General features: G+C 34.6%; 1 protein-coding gene across 1 annotated transcript in view; it reads left to right on the top strand.

The window, feature by feature from the left end:
* Window positions 1–23,746, top strand: part of PDE4D (phosphodiesterase 4D) — a 314,096-nt gene that overhangs the window by 5,636 nt on the left and 284,714 nt on the right. The window lies entirely within an intron of this gene.

Genomic DNA, 23,746 nt, shown 5'->3' with positions numbered 1-23,746 from the left:
CTGGGCCCAGGGTATGGTTAGGTTGGATATCAGGAAAACATTTTTCCCCCAGAGGGTGGTTGGGCACTGAAACAGGCTCCCCAGTGCAGTGGTCACAGCACCAAGCCTGACAGAGTTAAAACCCCATTTAGATAACACTCTCAGGCACATGGTGTGACTCTTGGGGTGTCCATCATATGGCCAGGAGTTGGACTTACTGTTCCTGCTGGGTCTCTTCTAACTCAGCATATTCTATAGTTCTATGATGATGGAGTGCATATATTCCTATATAATCTCACTTGTTTTAATTCAATTAAAAAATTCTCAGTTTCTTCTACTTCCTTGTTTTTCTCACATAAATTTTATTCACACTTTCTAAATTGGATCACGCATATTGCATAAAATTTTAGCAAGGTAACAACTGGCATGTTAGAATGGACTCTATTCCATTTTTTCAGACTTTTTAGACTGAGCTATCACACTACTTTTCTACAAAAATATGTGAACCAATTTACATAAAATATGCTGTCTTGTAAAAGGTAACTCAATCCACATATCCACTCTGTTACATTAGGAGGTGCATGCTGGTATGCATAGGTTAGTGGGGAGAGAAAAAGAATAAGCTTTGAGAACATGATGCTCTCTGATATTTCACGGGATGGTTTGTGGTAAGCTAAGAATGTTTCACAATGGTATTAACTACTGACAGGTTTATTTACCACAGATAAATAATACTGCTTCTGCACAGCTGAAGAAAGACAGATGAGGAAAAAGTTAATCTTTCCATAAAGAAAGAAATGGTAAAGATGCATTTTCTCAAATAAGAGTTGGGATAAAGAGAGCTTGTAGTACTGGGTAGGAAATTGAAAATCACTTCAGAAAGATCAGTGAGCAATCAAAGACTAAATTCTAAGTTTTTATTGTACAGGGACAAATAACTGAGCAAGGAAGAGCAAAGCAAAAGAGTGATAGATTTGGCTGACTAGATTTGGTAGTACAGGAATTGTCATTTATAAAAATACCTGTTGCATCTCTCCTTTTCTTTCAAAATAAAATGCATCTCAACCATTTTGATTGAGCCTTTTTTTCTTGCATATGACCTGTTTGCCTTATAAAATTGGAATTTCTTAATCAGTTTTAGTTACTGAAGTACTATGCCTGGACCATGATATTTTCTGACCTATGGTCTTTAATGGTATGTCCATTCTGTGTTAGACGGAATTTGGGAGAAATTCTAAAAAAAATTAGCTGTGGTGAAACAGATTCCTTGGAGTTCTACTTTTGTTTAGTACCTACCTCCAAATGTAAAATAGCTTTGCTAAAATGCGATTGAACCCCAAAGTTTTTATTATATCTTACTCCAGTTATATCACAAGCAATTATACATGATTGTAAAGGTTTTAAATATTGTACTCTTGTGATAAGATATTGTCTGTTTTCTAGACTTTTTTTGAAAATATGCAAAAGGTTTCAGTAGGTTTTACTACAAGGTTTTTTAGTTTACTGTGTAACACAACCCTTTTACACTGAAGCACTCTCCTACATTGCTCCTTACTGCATTCTCTGACTGCACTTTGTAAACTTCTTATTTTCATTTCCACTTTGCATGAGTAAATTACTATTTTATTGGTGGAAAAAGTTTGTTTGTTCTTGACTCATGGGATCTTGCAGGGTTGTGGTGTGGTTTTTTTGGTGGTTTTTTTTTTTTTTTTCAGGTTGACACAAAGTTTTATGACACCTCAAATTTGTATTGCAAAGTGAGCCATTCCCTCCATCTGGAGTATTGAGTCTTCTGTACTTTGACCTTAAAGATTTCAAAACAGTAAAGTTTCCAATGTGTTATAAAATATTCAGAAGTTTATTTCTCCTTTTGTTTTCTGATAGTAATTCATATCTTTAGATGTGTTTGTCATGGGAATAGATATTACAATTTTTTTAGCACAGTCTAACAGTGAGCTAGCTTTTTCTTTCATACATTCTTGAAGAGCTTCATCTTCTTTGGGATTTGTAGGTATTACTCAATTTTTTCCTCTCTTTTGACATTTCTTCTGTAACTCATGACTTTTTTGGCATTTTATTCTACTGTTTCATTTAGTACTGCACATTATTTTTTCCACTGGTCATCAAGGAGAACACTGAGCTTAAAATTTGCAAGAGTTTGTTCCAACAATAGATAAATTAACATTTAAGTGAGAAAGAGGATTGGGAGAAGGGTCTTAAAATCTCTGTCAGTCAAGCTACCAGTTCTTTAAGGAGCAACTCAGGCAGTGTTGTGGTGCACTAGTTTTAGTTGTTCTCAGATAACCTATTTCAAGGTGGAACCAGCAAATTTTACTCTGTCAGTGGGCAGAGTACTGTCAGACTTTGACTTTATATGGAAAGCAATGAAACATTTGGAGAAGGCTGATTTCTACCCTGATCTGGAGAAATTTGCAGGTTTAGAATTGTTGTCTGTCTTCATGTTCCTTAGGCTGTATATGCAGTGGTCCCTCTGTTGTGGTGGGTTGCTGCCAGACCATTAATTCACTCCTAATGTTTGATCTTGGTCACTAGAGAAGCTTGTTAATATTGTAATAATCTTGTAAAACTTCTATTGCTATCCTGTGTAGTATATTATATTGTACTATATGTTGTTTTATACTATATTGTACTATATAGTAAATCTGTTGTGTATTGACTTTCCATCTTCTAAACCCTCAAAAAGCTCCCTTATCTTCTTCATCATGAAACAGGGCATGACAGTTTGTGGCTAATGCTTCATACCGGCAGAAAACTTTTCTTCTGGTAGTTGTATATTCTCCTCTTAGTAAATAATCAGCGTCTCCTATCTGTTATTTTCAGTGGTTTACTTTCACTGAACCTCTGCATTCAGTTGTTTAAAAAAGGACACATGCGGAATTAATAAGAAAAAAGTAAAATTTACATGCATAGGGTGAAATACAAGACAAGAAGGATATACTGAATGTCATTTATTTTTATTTTTTATAAAGAAACACTCATGGTCATGTTATAATGTTTTAATTATGACCTGTTTTCTTAGATTGTATTTTTCTTACTGATCACATCTCTTTGGTATTCTTCAGTGTACCAAATTTATCAACCCTCATTAAGTATTCTTATTATAATGTAGAACTTATCAGTTATAATCTCACTGTGACAGGTGCTTAACAGGTGTATTCCTGGTAGTGGAGTAAAGTTATTGTAGGCTACTAGTAACAGACTTTTATTGTTCAAATAAAGTTGGAATATTTTAAGGTGTCATAAAATATAAAAAAGAATGGCATATAGTTAAATGTGTTACGGGCCAGACTAATTGCATCTGGAATGTCCAGGAACTTTCATAGGGTTCCTTAGTGCACTAATTTATCTTTGAGATAGTCTCTTGATAGCTTTTTGCTAATTAAAGAAACACAACTAAATAATTATGAATAAAGTGATTGAACATGTGAACTATGGATTTTGAATATATGTGTGGGTTTTTTGTGGTTTATACTTTATCGGGCTTCTGTCATAAATCTGCTGAACCTGACAATCTTCAAAATATGTTAGAGTGTTCTAAATAATTAATCTCTACAAAGTGTTTTAAGAACATCTGTGTATATATTGTTTTCCTCCCTAAAATAGAATGAAGAAGCTAATAATTTTTATTCAAAATACATTTTGTCATTTTATCTTCATTTGAAAAAAATATATTTCCATATCAAATAAGTATACATTTCTGATATACATTTTAATGTTGTAAGAGTCTTCCAGATATATGCAAATAATTGTTTTGCTTAACCGTTACTATAAACATAATTTTGTATTACACGAGACACATACAATCACAGGTAGCATATATTATTTTCTTTTGAGTATAGTGTGGTTCACTGAATGAAGAATCAGACAAGTTAGGAATTCTATTTCCAGTCTTAATACAAAACTGTAATAACCTTTAAAATCTGCTTCAGGTTCATAAGCACAGTCATAAGCAAAAAAATATAAATAATTTTAAAATATTTGCCTCTAGGACCTCCTCATTATTATGCACATTCACATGATAGAGATTAAATTCTCCAAAGGTGTTAATTACAATCATAGTATGTGGTACATTACAGAATCAAAAAAAAAAGAATGATGTGTAAATGCATGCTGTCATGGGAAATAGAACAGACCACATACTTAAAAGCAGTAATCCAGTCGGATCACTAAAAATGTTCATTACAATGTCTAAGAAATAATTGTCCAATGAACTATATTCCCTACATAAAAAAAAAACAAACCATAGAAGTAGTATTTGAAATTTCCAAACAACAGCTTGTTTTGCTCATTTCCAAGGAATGCAACGTATGTCTGTGAGAACTAAGTTAGCTATGCCAGCTACAAGATGACTGTTTTAAGAATCATTGTGTACTTAAATATTTCTCACATTTTGTGGATAATTGTTGCTGTCTGGTGCTTTCCATGTGGTTCTCCTGTGCGTGTGTTAAGGATGGTGTCACGCACTTCACTTGTAAGAAACAAGTTATGATATGCTTTGTTGATGTAACAAATGTCAGCCGTAGGTGTGACTGTGTTTTAACAAGATTTGATGGCAAGGTACACTCCACTATTTACAGCATAGAGGGCAGAGTCAGACAAAGCTGTCAGGGAGGCCCACTCATTGATCCATGAGTTTCAGACAGGGCCCCCTTGCTTTCTCCTTCTCCTTCTCAGAGAGGAGTTTATGTGGGGCTGGATCCAATCCTAGCAGCACAGACTTGGACAGTGATTTATGTCTGGAGGATTATATGTACACAATTAATCCTTTGTGTCACTCAGCTGAGATGTCCAAGTTTAACTTGCACTTAAATTTAAAAGCAATTAATCACTTACTGAGCATGTGCTGCTACAAGGAATCACTCACCCCTGAGGTGTAACATGGACAGACATTCCTGTGCAGGAGGAGATCCTGGTGTGCAGCCCAGCTCCCCGCAGGACAGCCCCCAGGCCCTGGGCTGCTCACTGTTCATGTCTTACAGTCACAGTTGCAGAGCAGCAAGATGTGTGGGTCAGTTGGTCCAAACAGCCCTTGGCTGCCAGGTTTCATCCATGCCCCAAGGTCCAGAGTAAGCTGGGTGCAGCCATCACAGCCCCCACTGGTGATATCAGCTGGGGCTGGTGCTGGGGGAGCACACTGCCACAGCATTGACTATGGTTGTCTGCAGTGGCTGTGCAAGGGACGTGTATATGTATGTAGATGTTGATGTAGATGTAGATATGTAGATGTAGATATGTAGATGTAGATATGTAGATGTAGATATAGATGTTGCCTATGTCTATATCTATGTAGATGTATCAGAGAAGGAGTTGTTGCAGCCAGAGCCACACAGCAGTTGGTGCTATCTGGTGGCACTAGTACAGCATAACACCTGTGAAAATTTCAAACTTTTGGCCTTTCATCAACAAATAACTTGCCAGGAGAAGCAATACATGTAGTGGGGAGGGGAGCGGACTAAGAGAAAATTACATCCCATCATGTGACTATTGTAAGCTATTTGAGAAGTAACTAACACTGGACCATCTTGAGTTTAAGATTGGACTGAATCTTTCAGTCTGTAAAACATCATCTCAATGGAAAAATACAGATTTTGGATAGGGCTTGTGAGGAATTTTCTAATAAAATATTGCAAAATACCAACTTGTTGTAACTGAAATATCTAATTTGAAATACTTCAGAATTTTCCATGCACCTGACCTCCAAGAAATTGCTGAGAGTAAGGAATACCTTGTTTCAACATCTTTTAGTAAATTCACTGTGTACTCAGTGGCCATATCTGCCAATTTTTCTCTAATTTTCTCTTTTACATTATCAACATATCTTTCTGACCTCTTTTGTGGAGTTTTGCTCCAGTCTGGAAGCATTCCCCTGGAACACTGTCATATGCACTGCTGTCTCTTCATAATAGTGTTCTGATACCCATTATTCCAAATAAGGTCAGCATCATATCAACCGTGATTTCAGAACCATGATATCCAATATTTCATTACATGGAAGTTCTTCTGTGAGGAAAAAAAAAAAAAAGTAAATGCTTTTGTTATTTCTTTGGTAATAATATATTAAATTGATTTTGTTCAGACAATTGTTAAAATATTTTGTGACTTGTGTGAGAATCTTGTAATTTGGCTTGTAAACCAACAACCCTGAATGAACCCTGAATGTGCTTCCTAAGAATACACATTATCAGTATATTAAAAAAATGTATAACACAAAAAATTGAAAATATATCTTCACAATTGTAAATCTTCTCTACAGAATCTTTATCAAGATTGTCTTTTGATAAGCTGTTGTAATTCCCTTTTTCTCCTTAGTTCAAATGATCTGCCATAACATTGTCCTGCTCTTTGCGTAACAGTTGTGGGTTTTTTAAATTATAAGGCTTTCCAGAGGATGACAGTCTTTTCTCCTTTCAGAGATTATATTACAAGGTAGAGGTTGGACTCTGTGCTGATGAATTTAAAGTACATGCCTGTTGTGGTGCACCAGTTTGGTTGTTCTCTTGCACTGGTTGATTGGGAATTTGCATGATTCTTCACATGCCTTATGAGTCTTTGTTAATAGATCAATAAAAGTAAATTTTTTTAAATCAATTCTGTTTCAAACTGTGAAACAAGAATAGTTTTACCTTAATGTCCAATGAATTGTTAAGAGATGTGACTATTTAATAATTAATTACTTATTTGTTAATTAAATTAGGTTCTGAATAGACAGCATCAGAAATGGTTTTCACAACCCCTTCAGACTGTGGAGCATCTATTGCAAATCTTGTAGATATACTGGGCAGGAGTAGCTCCCTTTCTGTTTTGAGGCCTTTTTTTCACATGAGGCAGGGGATAAAAATAAAATCACAGCTGATTCCAGGGAAGGAAACCTCTGTCTTTCATTCTTTATATATTCTCATCTATATTGTTCTCCAAACTATGGAGAATTAATTTAATTAGAAAACTGCTCTAGACATGCCTTACAACATCAAAAATTATTTGAGTGTTGTGTCTTTGCTACAAGCTGCTAGTTGTGTATCCAAAGGGCAAAGATCATCACCAATCAAAAATAAACAAAAGAAATTTATTAAAATTTAAAAGCCATATTAAAATGTTATCAATTATTGAATGAACATGATGAAGCATCATTGTTAAAATGGCAAGGGCAGGCAAAAACCTTGGCCTGTAAAAGTTGCTTGGTAATGTTTTCTTCCTATAATCTTGTTCTATGAACTTAAGCTGTTCAATAGCAGCTGTTTCCATCCACACCCTTTTTGTGACAGAACATTATGCTTTAGCTGTCACAGAAGGAGTTACAAAGAAGACAAAAAAGAATGACTTTGAAATAGAAATCACCTAATACTATAAAGGCAGTAGTTTCTTTACAATCAATACATTATTTCATACAAGAACTGAAGTTTAGAAAACTTGGTTGGAAGGTTCCGAAAGCCTACATCAGAAAAGAATATGGCTTTTCCAGAATTTAGTGTATATTATGTGAAAGAAACTCTTCAATAGAAAGATGATGTAGTTACTAATAGATACGGTCTTCATTTATAAAGCAAAACTATTACACAAAATGTAATTTAATCCTCTTAAGGATGTTTAAGCCTTGGAGTAGGCTTAGCTCTTTATATAGATTCTGCAAAGGTAACTAATATTTTTGCATACCTAATTCCATCTGTATAATAACTTACAGAGAAACTTACTGTTTAAGTGTGACTTTTGCAAAGTAGTCTGCTTAAATATATAATCTTTTGCAGATGGAAAATTAAAGTCTTTGTGAGGAAGAGATAAGGAATTAGATAAGGAATTCAAGATGAGCAACTGGCAGTATAAAGGTTTTAGGGCATTTGAGTACAGATGAAGTAGCCTGGGTGAGAGTATGACACAAAACTCTACCAGCTAGCAGTGGAGCCTTGTCAGCAGTGTTAAGATTTGAGGGAAGGCTGGAGAAAAATGAAAATTCTAATGCTTGGGTGTATATGAAAGTAATTTGATTGAAAGCCAGTTAAATTGTCTGACTCACTTTTGACTTCTAGAAGACTAACACCTCAGTATGTTGACAAACAGGTTGCAATGCAGGCCACCTGCAATCATCTAATTTCAGACTATTTTAATTCCTGTTAAACACAATTTTTATTTACCTATTACAATCCAGTCTAATGAGAAAGAAATTATGACTCTGTAGCAAGGCTCTGTTCTGTGTGCTATAACAACTAATAATTTGTCAGTAGTTCTCTAGAAATCTTAATTGCTTTCATATACATCCTGACATAGCTACACGATTGCATGTAACATGATGGATTTTGGTATTAATTTGAAGTTGTTTTATGTTTTCAGGAGGTTTTTTTTTTCCCTTAAAATGATGGTGTTTGAATGTCAATATATTTTCATGCAATGACTAATAAAAATAATCAGTATTGTGTTTAGACTAAAATGTGATATGGCTCAAAATTAATTTAAATTGTTTAAAAATAAAAACACTACCACCAAAAAAAAAAAAATTAGATAATAATTTCCTGCTTGTAACTACAAGAGGAGAAGTCCAGATTTTTTATAAAAAGACTGTTATGACATTGCTTATGCTGGTAACTTATAGCTCATTTTTCAGGGTAAAATCTTTCGTAAAATCTAGGAAGCATTTTAATGCTTCCTAATTAATTTATTAATAGAGATTAATTAATTTATTTCAATACTGGGAAATAACTTATAATAATAAATTAATTTCTTTCAATAGCATGTTCAATCATGGGAGTTCAATACTGGGAAATAACTTATAATAATAAATTAATTTCTTTCAATAGCATGTTCAATCATAAGACCTAATCATTAATTATGAATTACGTTGTGAGAATGAGTTAAAATATTCTGGGATTTTTTTTAGCTGTGCCATCAGTTGCTATGCTTTTGAGTCACCAAAGTTGTTTATAATGTTTTGGAATGTTTTGGAATATATTGGAAAAAATATTGAGAAGTATGAAATGCTGTCATTGCCTACAGGTTAAGAAAATGTTCAGTTTTTGTCTTTTGAATATGAAATACTCACAGTTTTTTACAGTGTCAGCATTCCAGCTATTAATCTGTAATAATCTAAGAAAACACTTTTGAACTTTTTAACTCTAGCAGAAACTAAAGCAAAAAAAACCTTTAGGTGTTCTTGACATATCATTGTTAGACTACCCAGTGACCTGTGGCAAAAAATCTGAAACATTAATGTAGTTGAGAGTGACAAATAACATCCAAACAAATTTATCTTGGCTGTCACCAGACCTAGCAGTTCATATGTGCCACACTAGCCTTGACTATGCAGTACAAAGCTCAGTTGAGTCCGAGTCGCAGGAAGAGCAGTCAATGCAAAAGTTCACCTGCTTTGATAAAGGCACTGACATCCTCTGCAGTGGAGAAAATGTCGAACATGGCTTTACGAAGTAGTGGCTTCTTCTTAAATACAGTGTGTATGTTCTCTTTTTTACATTACAGTTTGCAGTGTCTTTTGCATTACAGTTTCCAATGTCTTCAAAAACTGAGTGGCAAACCCTCAGTCTGAGGCCCTTTTGCCTCTTTCTCTGTTTGGAAAATACATTTGTTCTGCTCACCCAAAGTATTACTGGTCTGATGGAAAAGATGGTTGTGATCACTGTTGATGAGCATGTGTGCTGTACACAAAGGGCAAATTATGGCTGCTTGGACAAACAAGTTTAGCATTTTTAACACTTAGGAGCCTGTCTTAAAATCTTTATAATCTTTCCTGTAGGTATTTTCTAAGTGCAGGTTTGGCTTTTTGGTTAATTTTTAATGAAAAAAAAATTATGCTATTTTATGTTGGCTTCTTCATTACTTTTCTGTATGCTTGGCTGTATCTGTACTTCCATCTTTATATTAGGAAGGATTTACAGGGAGGTGAATGAATTTTCTAATGTTTGGATGCTGGAGCTACATAGTATCTGAGTAAGTACATTAGACATCTATCAATATATTCAAGATGGGTGAACATGCAACACTGCAGATATGACACTTTTTTCTTTTTTTCTAAATTTTATTTTTGGGATTGTATTTTCCAGGATTCAGCTGGTTATTCAGCAAGAATGTTTAAATATTTTGTTTTCCATATAATTTCTTTTACTTGAAAACAATCTAAACCATTTGGGATGAAAAAAGATGGATCTTTTCCAGCAAAGTTATTTTGGTTGATCTTGGCATATTTCTATAATGGTTACCTATTAGGGATTTAACTAGAAGGGTATGGGGATTTGTTGAAGTCTAAACTCTTTTATTTTTTAAGTTTTGCATTTTAACAGGACAGGATTCTATTTTCTCAGCTAAACTAAAGATCTGAATACAAAAATATCACCTTCAGTAAATAGATATACAAATTAAATACTAAAGAATTAAAATGTAGAAATTTTAATTTCATTAAATCCCAAAGTCCAGATAGCTTTCTATATTCGCTTGGTGTTTAATTAATTTTAATTTTACATTCTGCTTCTTGTTTGTATGTATTTCCATACTCACAACTGCAGGAATTAATCCACAGTTTTTATTCATGGTTTTGCTTTCCATGAAATGTCTATCATAACGATGGTGACTCATTCTGTAGATAGGGGTTAAAAGCACTATGGCGAAATAAACTATTTCTTTGCATTCTGATGCCCCTTGTATATTGTAAGGGTTATAACCTTCCTGAGGTCTTCATGTGTGCTACTTCTGCACCTGTAGGCCTGTAAGGCCCCTGAATTTTGTAGAGCATTCACTGAAATTTAAGAAAGTATTCTTTTTGCGTGAAGAAAGTATTTTTTTTATACAGCTCTGAGAAAAACAGAAACTGGGGAGGAAGGTAAAAGAAAAGATTCCTATTCTAATAGTAATTATATGACATTAGAAGCACAAAATATTTTTCTTCCAGGGCAAATGAGGACTATTTGTATGGTAGCAAAAGCATCTTTATTAATTATAAAATCAAGCTGGAGCAATGCAAATATTACAGTCTCTAATAATAAAAGTGTAATAATCACTAATAATAACTACAGAGATTGTACAAGAGGTAAAACAAATGGAAGAAGAAAAAGAATGAATTAAAAATCACTTTAAAAGAAAAATAATTTAAACATAACAAATTTGAATTAGCTATTGGAAACTGAATTCAGTTGAAAATCTCCTTGCTGTTGCACTCTGTGGAAAAAAAAAATAGAAAATTAATGTCATGCTGACCATTTCCTTACTGTGAAAAATGTGGAGGGAGTGGTGAGTAAAATGTTATGATAGCCTTGCTAAAATAAATCAAGTAAAATTAATTTTACCAAGACTATTGTTTTGTAAATAAGCTTTGTTCAAAACCTAAGACCAACAGAAATGTAAATATTCTATTTAAATGTAGTTTACATTTCTTTATATCTTAAATAAAATATCCAAATGTTTGAATATATATTGCTGCCAATTCAGAAAGACAGGCATGCAATCATAAAATGAATATTATTTTTAAAAAAAGAGTCAAATCAGGAATGGAAGATGAGGGAAAACATATCAGTTCAATACATAAAAGGAAAGACAGAAAGCACAAGCCATCTATTTATGTCTCAAAGAGTAATCAAAGGAAATTGTTTTGTTGAGTTTGTTGAAGTCTTAACCTGAGAGTATTTTCGTATATATTAAAGTTGCATGAGTATATTGTAAAGCTTTGTGGGGTTTTTTTTGTTTGTCATAATAAGCCATCCATTTAGAAACTGATAAAACAGTTATAAAACCAACTTCGTTTGGAAAAAAAAATTCTATTGCTGTTTCTGACCAATGTAGAAGTTCTGTTTTATTTGTATGGGAGAATGAATGTACTGAATTAACAGAAATATGGCAAAATAATTTATCTCCTTGCAAACTGACTCTTCTTAGTCACTGAATGAAGCATAAATATTGGAGCTGTGAGACTTTATTGTTCTTTGAACTGCACTGCTTTCGGTAGTTGGAGGGCAAGCATGCCAGGGGAGGACCAGGTCTGAACACGCAGGGAAAGGGTGTGGGTGGTGTGCTGTCAGAAGCAGTCTGCTGGCTGTTTAATCCACGCAGGTTAGAGATCACTTTGCAGTGAAGTGTTGCTGCCCTGAAGGTTGGTACCTTGTCTGTGGCTCTGAGCAAGTCTTCTTCCACGGCTGGGACCAGAATTATAGCTGCTTGGGGAGTACATTTTCTCCTGTAATCTCTGTTATCTTATAACCCAAATATTTATAATATATGCTACATTTATATAACATATATATTTAGGGAGAGGAAGTAGAAGTTATGCTTGTTTACTTTTAACAGAATTTTATTCACTATTATGCAAGTACTTACATATTGTATGTCACCACAGAATTACACATTTCAGATGTGTAGTGACTGAAAACCATTGCAATGGATTAAAAGTAAATGTTCTACTTTTTTGAGTAGCAACATAGATAAATTTGCGGAAGAGCGCAATAGTAGAGATTTGTTAAAGATTTAAAAAATTCGGATTTTCCAGTGATGGAACTAAAAGACTAAACAGGAACACTCCAGAAAGAAAACAAAACTAAAAAGATTAGTTTGAACTCATCTCTAATGAAATTATTCCTTTTTAACACACTTCTTTACAACAAATACTTTAGATTTATTTTTATTACTTCTTTTGGAGGCAATTTTCACCAAATAAATTCAGACTACTTTAACTGAGGATGAATATCTCTATTACTGTTCAATATGATTAAAGTAAGCACCTTTAAATTAAATCTTCTATGAAACAGCCAATGCTCCAGCTACTAAATATCCTGTCAGAAGTCTACCTCCTCTCCATATTCTAATCCACCTGAATCAAAAGAGGAGCACGTTCAGCACTGGCAAAGTTATGTGACTATCATACAATCATGGAATGTCTTGCATTGGAAGGGACTCTAAAGATCATCTCGTTGCAAACCCCATGCCGTGGGCAGGGACACCTTCCCTTGGACCACAATGCTCAGAGTCCCATCCAACCTGGCCTTGAACATCTGCAGGAATGGCACAGCCACAGCTTCTCTGGGCAGCCTGTTCCATTGCCTCATTACCCTCACAGTGAAGAATTTCTTCCTAATACTAATGCCAAACCTACAGTCTTTCCGTTTGAAGCCATTGCCCCTTGCCCTCTCACTGCATGCCAATATAAAAAGTCTCTCTCCATCTTCCTTCCTTCCTTCCTTCCTTCCTGTAAGCTCCCTGCAGGTACTGGAAGGCTGCAATTAGGTCACCCGTAGGCCTTCTCTTTTCCAGTCTGAACGAACCCAATTCTCTAAGCCTTTCCTCACAGTAGAGGTGATCCATTCCTCTGACCCACCTTGTGGCCCTCCTCTGTACTATCATTTGACTTTAATATCATTTTAGTAGTAGGCACTTACTAAGGGGCTTTCTCCAAGGAGTGGCCATGTGGTTTATACAGACAGACAGTGTTTCAGAAAAAGAATGTCCTCGAACAGGGCTAAAAGGGATGGAATATAGGAAAAAAAAAAAAAAAGGGATTGGAACATATGAGGTGGAAGAAGCAAATGCTTATATTTAAACTGCATGATAATTATGAGTTCTAGCACCTTTTGGAACAAAGACCAGCATGCTGCATAGCCATTACTTTTCTGTGTTGCCTGGAAACTGAGGTGAAATAACCCTCTTCATTTGCAGCTTGCCCTAGCTCTCCCCTGCTGAAGTGTTTGATACCTCAGAACAGAATATGTACTGAGCAGAACGCAACATTGGTAAACCCATTAACTATGTGGGGGTTTTTAAAGTGTGATTGGTGCTACTACACTGCAGTACAACACTGTAGAAAAAATAGGAAGTAAATTTTCAGGTGGAGGTAATATAGGACTATTTCAGTTCTGTTAATCAGCAGTGTGTTTTCAATGAAAAATAGAACTATCTCATGCATTCATAATGTCAATATCCTGTCTGAAAAACTGATAGGTTTTGTGCTTGGCAAACATTGGCAAATTATGCCAGTTGCTAAAGTAGCAAGTAACAGTCTTGGACTGGTAACCCTTCAATATCAAAAATTTAAAATATTTATTGAAAGCAGTAGAATTAATAGCCTCAGTGAAAGATAAGTGAATCCTATAGAGTTTAATTAAAATTAGCTATTTTTTTACGTCAAGTATCCCACCCGACCCCCCCAAAAAAAAAAAGAAAAAGAGAAAAAATGAATCTGTGGTGCAAAGAATAAACCCAAACTTTTTGTTACTGATCAAGTTATTTTCAAAGATTAGATCTTTCTGCTTAAATAGCTGTATAATAGAAGCTAATGTTGTCTGTTAATGTGCAGTTTCTAAGAAAAAAAAGATTTTTTGTAGACAAAGACTCTTTGAAATATTTTTCTGGACAAAAAGTATAATTTTCCACAAGTGTTATTTTTCAGTCCAGCAAAGTCTGTAGAAAAGAATACAGGGCTGGCTTAAGGTCTAGGTCCCTGCATACCTGTCTAAATAGCCAAAATTTAATTGCATTTATCAAGCCTAATTCCAAATATTAAAGGCCACTATTAGTATTTTTAAAATTGTGTAAATTCTGTCATACATTGTAATAAAGTATATTGTGCAGAACCTAAAAGTTATTAACATACCTTCAGTTCATCAGAGCTTGTTTCAGGTTTTGTGGTTTCACACAGGTAGAAAATAGGCTTTTTCTAGCCCACTCTATAATTCCTTTTGAAAAGAACTCAGTGTTTATGTGTGTAACATAAATGACAAATGATTGAGAGATAAGAAGAGCGTTCAAAAAAGTTAAAGCAAGAACAAAAAAGCAAACCAATTTTTCTTCTATCAGAGTTCACTAAAAAATAGCTTAGGCTATGTTTTGCAGAACTTTTGCTTGCAAGTGATGAATTTAGTGTTTGCTTCAGACAGAAAGCAATGACTGCTCAAAAAAAAAAAAGTAAAATTAGTAAGTTTATGTGTCCAGATGTTATTAATTCAGTATTTCCAAAATAATTCAAATTCATAAAACTATTTCTTCCATCTATCTGTGAGATCAGTGTGATACCTAAAGATGAGATGGTGGCAAACATTATGCTGTATTTTTAATGGAATTGTTTTTGGAGAGAAGGAATATTTGATTTTGGAGAATCCAGAGAATTCCTAGCAAGCATGCCTTAATTCTGTACTGAATAAGCTCCAGAAACGTTTTGGAATAGAAAAACCCCTTTTAGTGCAGTGGGCTTTCATAAAAGATAAACTTCCTTCAAACTAGTTAGAAGGTGTGATGGGTTGGGGTTTTTTGTGGAGGAGAAGGGGATGTGTTGAATTTTATGCTCTTGTATCTTTGGAGTTTCCTCTGGTTTTTTTTTCCTTTTTATTTTTTTAAATGGATTTTTTAGATAAACTTCCTTCAAACTAGTTAGAAGGTGTGATGGGTTGGGGTTTTTTTTCTTTTTATTTTTTTAAATGGATTTTTTTAACGAGTTCGTAAATGTTAAGTAACATGTTCCAGTTCTTTTTTATATATGGATTTCAGAATAGCTTTTTATATTGTACCCTTTAAGAGCTCCTAGAGTCAAGGCTATCAAGCAATAGTGATTCCATGTAAAGAAACATGTTGAAGAAAGCTTGTTGGCAATAAATACAAGAATACAAGAGGGGAAAAAACAACTTTAGCTATGCATAGCTAACAATGGATCTTAAATAACACTCCTGGGTTCTAACAGTCATTGTGGGTAGTTGTCTGAAAATAGCTACTTGGGGCTGAGCAGGAATCTTAAAAGATTATAAGATTGTTAGGAGTTATTAAAAAAGAAATAGTAAAAAAAATCAAAGATTGATCAGATAGATTAAGGTGCTTGGGTTTATACTAAAATATACACAGATGTGAGATGATGAGGAAATCTGAAAAAGTCACTTGCTATCTCTCATGTAAGAACCAGGTCACTCAGGTATGATCAGGCAGAAGCTTTCAAATAAAATGTTTTTTCTCAGCATAATAGACATGAGATCAAGTATGTTTAGGTAAAATTCAACGATGAAAGCCTATTGAGAGCTATTCAACGCAATGATGATGTGGATTTAACCACAACTTCATCTTTCCATATTCTGACAGGAAATGTTGAGAGAAATGCCTTCTGTTTTAAGTTCTATTTTCATATTTTCCATAAGCACTTGTTAGTAGCCTCTGTCAGAGAGTCAAAAACTCAGCTAGGTTGATTTATACTCCAGCCCAGTGAGGTTGTATCCACATGTGCTTATGACTGGAGAGTTTGTATGTCTGTATCCAACCAGTGCTACCTGGAGGGTTCCCAAATAGAAAATATATTTTTATAACGGTTAATATGAAATCAGTGGTGTCATGTATGACTGAATTTACTCCCCAATATTTAAGTGTGAAAATCGAAAGTATCAAGGGCAGGATATCCTTATTTCATTAATTAATAGCAGTCCTGTGAGGACTTCTCTTGCTCACCTGAACTGGCTGTCATTTTCATATATCCTGAATATTGTTTATCTGCCTGCTAGACAGTATTTCATTGGCCTCAAATTCTGTCGTGTTGAATTACTATCCTTTCTCATCCTGTAGGAATGCTGATTAATTAATCTTTCTACTTGTTTTCAATATAAGCAACATCATATCTTAACATTCCTAGTTGTTTTTAAGCACACGGTCCAAACTGAGATGAGAAAAAGGAAAACAAAAGGTGCCTATAGTAACCTGGATAATCACTAGCAAACCTTTACCAAAAACATTTTGATAACTTTTGCTCTAAATACTTGAATCTTTGATAACTTTGTTGATCACATTTATTACTTTTACTTAAATTGATTTCTATCTGAAAGGGTATATATAAGTTTCTTTGTGTTTAAGACCAAGAACTTAGTACTGGTATGAGTTGGGGCTGGGTGGGACTATATGGCACTGGTAAGGCTTACTAGCAGATATTTGGGAATATCTTAGTCTTGTTTTATTGCTCAAACGAGCCTTTTTTGGAATTGCAGAAAGTAAATGAAAATACTGTGCTGGGCCTCTTGCCTAGGTGAATTTATCTTGCCATTAAATAATTACAAAGCAGTAGATTTTCAATATTTTTAGGATATGGACATATTATGTTGCATTTATTAAAAGTTTGTTGTTGTTGAACAGTCAGAATAAAGATGTTTAAGAAGGAATTGGTTCAAGTGTGCACTGTGGTGTCTTTTTTCCTTTTTCTTGTGGAATAATGTAAAATCCACTGCTGTTGCCCATGGTGCTTTAATTGGCATGTGTGTGACACACATCAGAAATATGTAAGACAAAAAAAAGGCTCTTTTATTCAAAAGAACAACAAACAGGCAGTGGCCTGCTGTCAGGTAAAAATAATTTTCCAGGAATTTCACAGTTTCTAAGTAGATTAAAGATGAGTAGAGATTTTTTATGATCACTGATTATTTGTTTATTATATTCATTTTGTTGAAAAACTATCATGTTTTCTCACTTTAGAGGACATTTTCGGATAGTGTTATCATACAATATTTAATCTACTGCAGAAGGCATAAAATATGGTTAAAATTTTACTTTGTAACTGACTTCACTGACTTTCTATCTGCTTTCCTCTGGAAATATTTCAGATGTTTTTGTGTGTTCATATAGTTATATCTCCCTTTGTTAAATGATATAATTTTATCAATTTTGTTTCTTCTTATCTGGTGTTTTTTGTGCATATTTGGCATTTTTTCTAGCAAATTTTGTAGCACTCTTCACTTGACTGTCTATAGCTTGATTAGAGTATGGGCTAAATATATCAAGAAGAAAAATTAAAACAGAGTTTGAAATGTATCCAGCTGACTTATGGATTAATGGAGCTGTATCTTTATATGTATATAAAAAGCATATGTTTACTGCAAGTAATTTTCAAGATAAAGCAACATAAAACAGCAATGGCTGCTGCATACTCTCTTTAATCTATATTGGTTATGTCAATTAGGATATTCTAGATTGAGAGATCCTGAAAAATTTATTGGCAGGTCAGCATGTCTGAATTAACAGTTGATTAAAAATTAACAATTGATGAGCTGTTATGACTTCAGCTCTTGTTATAGTGGGGCAAATCACCATGTGAATTTGCAGTATATTTCCTGTTTTCCATATGTTTGTCATTGATGCCACATGTTCCAGTACTCTATTGTCTCTTTTGCACATAATTAAACAATATAAAGCTATACATAAGTATTTAGCCACAAACTGTTGTGCTTTGTGCAGCATTCTGGAAGTTGGTCTGCATTTGATCCTCCTCTGCTGTTGCTTCCCTGGCTCCCTCTGACAGTAGCTGCTTGCACACACTCTACACCAGTTTTAGGGAGAAGAATGTGATAAGGATCAGCCTCACTCACTCCTTTTTACTCTGCTGAGAAATGTGTTTGAACAGAGCAGATTTGCAGTCTTTTTGTAAGTTTGCTGAGTCCAAAGTAAAAATGCAAAAATGGGAAATTCTAATGAGAACTGAAGGAAGATGAGAATTGCAGTGATTCTCATTGCACTTCAGACAGCAGGCCTGAAGCCTTCCCAAGTTATATCATGTCACTCATTAAGAGGGTGTTTCCAGCAGTAAAGCCAAAAGAAAGAGAGGAAAAGAAGGAAAAAGTGGTGTTAGGGGGAGGCTTTTTAAAACCTAAAGTATCATAGAAATATAACCCTTGGCAAAAGGATTTTTGTTGGACAAGCCCAGGTATTGTGTGTGTTAAAAATCATCGTTCACACTGACTGTAGAGCCCTGATTAATGTGAGAACTGACTCTTCTTCTACTGAGAAAAAAAAAAAAAAAAGAAGCCATATTGCATTGTTTCTTATCTATTGCATAGTAAAAATGAGCATATGAGCAAACACCACAGAACAATAAACCGGTAAAAACTTGTAACTCCAGGAAGACTTGTCAGTGTTTCAGTTTTATAGTTACTATGGTGCCTCTATTTTCCTGGCCTGAACCCTAGCATTGCTAGATCGTCAATTTATACATTCTGCCTTGCCAGATGCTTTCAAATACAATGTCCTAGAACTTAGCCTAACGTTCTGCGATTGAGTTTGGAAGCATATGGCAAAGCTAAATTTGTCATTTGGACTACCAGTGCAAATAGTTCGCAATATGAAGTTGTCAAATTTATCAGGAAAGGAGCAGCAACAGGCAATTGAAACATGCACTTCGGAGGGTGCAAGTCACCAATATGAATACAAGTCTATTCTCTGCTAATTATCTTGGGGCTGTAAAGGACCAGTATAGAGGCTTCAGAGATTAAAAGGATTCATTCATAAAGGATGTTAGGTTGACCAATGTTTGGGGTATGCTGGTGGTAGTATTACAATGCATTAATAATAGTAACAGAGTGCAGTGTAAGACAATGATATAGTAACACCAATGAGAGAGTGAAAAAGTAATCCATCGCTTTTAGACTATTAGAATTAGGTAGGTGATCATAATAAACTTCTCATTTTGGATAGAGCCCAGTTACCTGAGCTTGCCTGTGAAGTCCTACCTCCTCTAAGCAGATTTACCTAGGAAGCTGTCTCATGTGGGTTTCTAGAGCACTGCAGCAAAAAGAAAAAGAAAATACTGTATAGAAGTAATTTCAGATTTTCTTTGCGGCAGTATTCCACCACTCTGTTAGAAAAAGTGAGTCATGAAATAATGTAGATTATAATTACAATCTTTAAAGAAAGTTTAATTGTGACTTGGATTTCTTTTCATAAGGTAATTACTCCCTATTATTTGTAGAACAAAGACTTGAAACAAATCCATTATTGTGTATATATATTTTAGTCTATTATTGTCATTAAAGTAATTATTCCTCTATAATAGTGGATGAAAGATAATGTGTCTTGATAATTTACAATATTCATTGAACTACTTGTTGTCTTGAATATACTAAAAAGCAGCTCATATAGAAATGCTAAAACTGGAATAAAGCAATTTCCTGTTGGTCTAGGCAGTAATTTAGGGCAGAATTTGAGGCAGAATGTTTATATGTAGCAAACATATCTAAAGGTATGAAGCCTGTGAGTTTTCTTCTTCCTACCATCCCTTGTTCTTTTGATACTATAGGACACAACTTTTGACAAACAGAAGCACGTATATGGATAAGATTTATGTCTTTTATAAGCCTTATAAAAGACTTATAAATCTATTTATAAGTTTTTTATAAGCCTTTCAAACTTTTAAGTGCAAATACTTTCTAAGGAAAATCTTGGTGGTTTTGTATTTCATAGTAGAAAAAGAGCAAGAGAACAACAGTTTCTGTATATAACAGACAGATTGTATTTGCTTTTTCCTGAGAATGGAAATAACTATCATTAGTAAGCAAAGTAATACAAGCAATTGATTTGCTCTTTTCAAATTTGAGACTGTTTTTTAGCTGTTACACAAATACCAGAAGGGTTACAGTGCTACTCTAGAAATTATAAAAGTGCCATGGAGAAATTATATTCTAGGAAAAAAAATTGCAGAGGAATATGAATAAAGTATACAATTAGTGCTTAAATAGTCTACAGAACATAAATGACTTCAAAATATCAGGTTTTGTTAATGGTATTTCAAGAAAACATTCATGATGTATAATAATTTCATGTGACTTTTAAAATTTTAATTTTTTAAACAAGTAAATTTTTTTTAATCATTTCAGTTTAGTATTAAAAAGACATGTCAAAAAAGAGAAGCTCTTTGACAAGCATATGAAGTTTTGTAAAAAAGGCGTTTAAAATTATAGAATAGTTTATCAATACATTTACGCAAGAAAGGCAAATTTTCTCTCTATTAAATGTAAATTAGACTTATTTGTTGAGTATGTTTTTATATAGACTCACAGAATTTTTGAGGCTACCAGGGACCTCTAAAGGTCATCTAGTTCAATCTTCCTCTCGAGCAGGGTCACCTAGAACATGTTGCCCAGAATAACCTCCAGACAGCTCCTGAGTATGTCTAAAGATGGTGCCTCCACAACCTCTCAAGGCAACTTGTGCCTGTGCTGACCCTCACAACAAGAAGAAAATGTTTCCTGATATTCAAAGGGAACCACTTGTGTTTTAGTACCCTTTGCATCTCATCTTGTAGCTCAGCACTGCTGGGAGGAGCCTGACTCCCTCTTCTTTGTAACATGCCTGCAGATATTTGCATAGATGGACATGACAGCCCTTTTCTTGTCTTCTCGAGGCTTAACTGTCTCAGCTTTACCAGTCTGTCTTCGTGTGAGAGATGCTCCAAACCCTTGATCATATTAGTGGTCCTTTCCTGAACTCTTTTTCAAGAGTTACGTGTTTCTCTTGTCCTGGGCACAATACTCCACACATGTCTGCATCAGTGCTGAGCAGAGGGCAAGGATCACATCTCTCAATCTGATGACAACTCTCTTCCCAGTGTAGCCCAAGGCCATGAACCCTCTTTGCCATAAGGGCACAGTGCTGGCTCTCTGGGAGCCCCTGGGCCATTGAAGGAAAGCTGCTTTCCAACAGGGTGGCCCCCAGCAGCTACTGCTCTGTTGCTCTATTCCTTGTGTAACTGCAGAAGGCTCCTGTCAGCCTGTTTCTCCAACCTTTTGAGATTCCTTTAGGTGGAAGCATGAACCTCTGGGTGTATGAACCACACCTTCCAGTTTTGAGTCATTGGCAAACACCTTGAGGCTATGCTCCACCCTGTCATTCAGAATAATGGCGATATTGGGCAAAGCTGGATCCAGTGCTGATGCCTAGGGTACAGAATTAGATGTTGGCTTCAACTAGGTTTCATGCTGTGGATCACTACCCTATGGATCCACCTATTCCATAAGTTTTCAGGCTGCTTCACTGTCTACTCATCCAGCCCATGCCCCATTAGATTGTTTCTGAAGAACTTATAGGAGACATTGTCAAAAGCCTTTCTGAAATGGAGGTAGAAAATATCTTGCTATTAGATTTAGAAGAGTAATTCTCTCTTGCTCATGTGGCTTTGCACAGTGCAAAGTTTGATTATTATTTTTCATTTTGTGTCAATGTCATACATAAGTTGTAAAAAAGTTTTCGTTCAGTTATATTTGGATTCTTTCCCCGCCCCCTTTATGACACAAGAATTATTTTGCTCATGAGCAGTTTCATCAGTAGGACTCCCTGTGGGCTCTCAGAAATGCCTGTATACTCTGCTCCTCTGTTCCAATGAATGTATCATTGGTGATAGTATATGAGGTGGTTAATTTCTGTTGCTTTTAAGATCACAAAATAATGGATGCTGTTGCCTGTATTTGAGCAGAAGAAACAGTAGCTGCAGAAAGGTTTGTTTTAGAATGCTAACAACTCTGAATTCATATTATCAGACTGAATGTATAAAACTTATACTTACACAGAAAAGAAAAATGCTACCATATTTTTTATATAAAATATTCAGCAATTATTCCCTTATAATTTGCTTTGGGCAATTGTATTCTTAGTTGCATACACTGAGAACAAAAGGGACAGTGAAAGACAGCATCCTGTACATGGGATCCTAATGTTTAAAAGATAACATGTAATACAGGTGACAGGAGGATCATGTCTGTGGATAAGTCATAGTTTCTTAGCTCCTATTTATTTTGCTGCAAATTTATTAGTTAGGCAGCCAGCCTAGTGCTAGGTGGAAGTCCTTATTTTATAAATAAGGAGAAAAATAAATGGATACTCTATAAAGCCCTTGCTAAATTAAACTAAGGAAAAATAACTCCTGGGATGCATTATTTTCCATCTGAATATTTGCATTATTTTTATAGCATATTTTCCAGTCTTTATAATTAATAAGAAAGCAAGCAAGCAGTGTAAGTTTAACGATACCAAATTAGTTCTTTAACTATACTAAGCTCATAATTATTTTTTTGTTGTGTAATATCTCATACATAGCACAGTTACATTGTCAGTTTGTTGGCAGACTCACAATTATGTCTTTTGGTGTTGTGAAGCTCAGCGTGCTTTGTGAAACTCTGTTTTTCTGATATCTAAGCATTAATTATGTTTCAAAGCAAAAAAGCCAACAACTAAACATGCAGAAGTTGATACAGAGAATATGTGCTTGTGCTTTTTGGTTAATTTTGCTATGATTTCTGCCATCCTAGTACAATTACATTAAGCAAAAATGTAATTTGCAAACAATTTTGAATTCCTTTTGATGCCATGAAATGAATGTGAGTCATTTGGCTAAAATAGCTTAATTTCCAGTAATCCTTGTAGAGTCCAGTTCAATTTCTGGATTATTCTTAATGTTTCTTCATAACAGGAAGAATGCAAACATTCTCAAGATTTTTGGAAAATAGAAAATTTAAGGTTTATATTTAACGGAAGAAGGAAAAAAAAAAGCCAGAATAAAAGAGAACACACAAAGACCTCCGCTGATCAGGTAACAACCAAGAGCATCACGTGGGCTGGTACAAAAGCAGGGTAATACTCTCATGTTTTCCATTGTATCAGCCACAAGAAATATTTACTTTTTCAATATCTTTTAATATATATAATGTTTAATATTTGTAGCTGTGAACCATTAATAATTTTGCATTAGCCAACTTGATGCTATAACACAGAATGGAACAAGTAATCTGCCTCAAAAATTCGTGTTTAGGGATATTTGATAATATTAACATTTTCTTGTAAACCAACACCACATGTTAGGGGTATTTACTGCTCTGTTCTGTAAAATGACACACAAGTGGAAGCAAAGATAACCTGTGGCTTACAAGTGAATTTTCTTGGCATATTTGTGTAGATGGAATGGCCACTTCCTGCTGACACGTACTATTGAACTATTTCAGTGAACTCACAAACCAACTAAACACAACAAAAAAATCCTGGAACTACACAG

Source organism: Passer montanus, unplaced genomic scaffold (assembly GCF_014805655.1).
Source record: "Passer montanus isolate IOZ18808 unplaced genomic scaffold, ASM1480565v1 scaffold22, whole genome shotgun sequence".
NCBI classification, from domain to species: Eukaryota; Metazoa; Chordata; class Aves; order Passeriformes; family Passeridae; genus Passer; species Passer montanus.
Note: the sequence above shows the minus strand (reverse complement) of the source record. Positions and strands in the feature narration are given on the sequence as shown.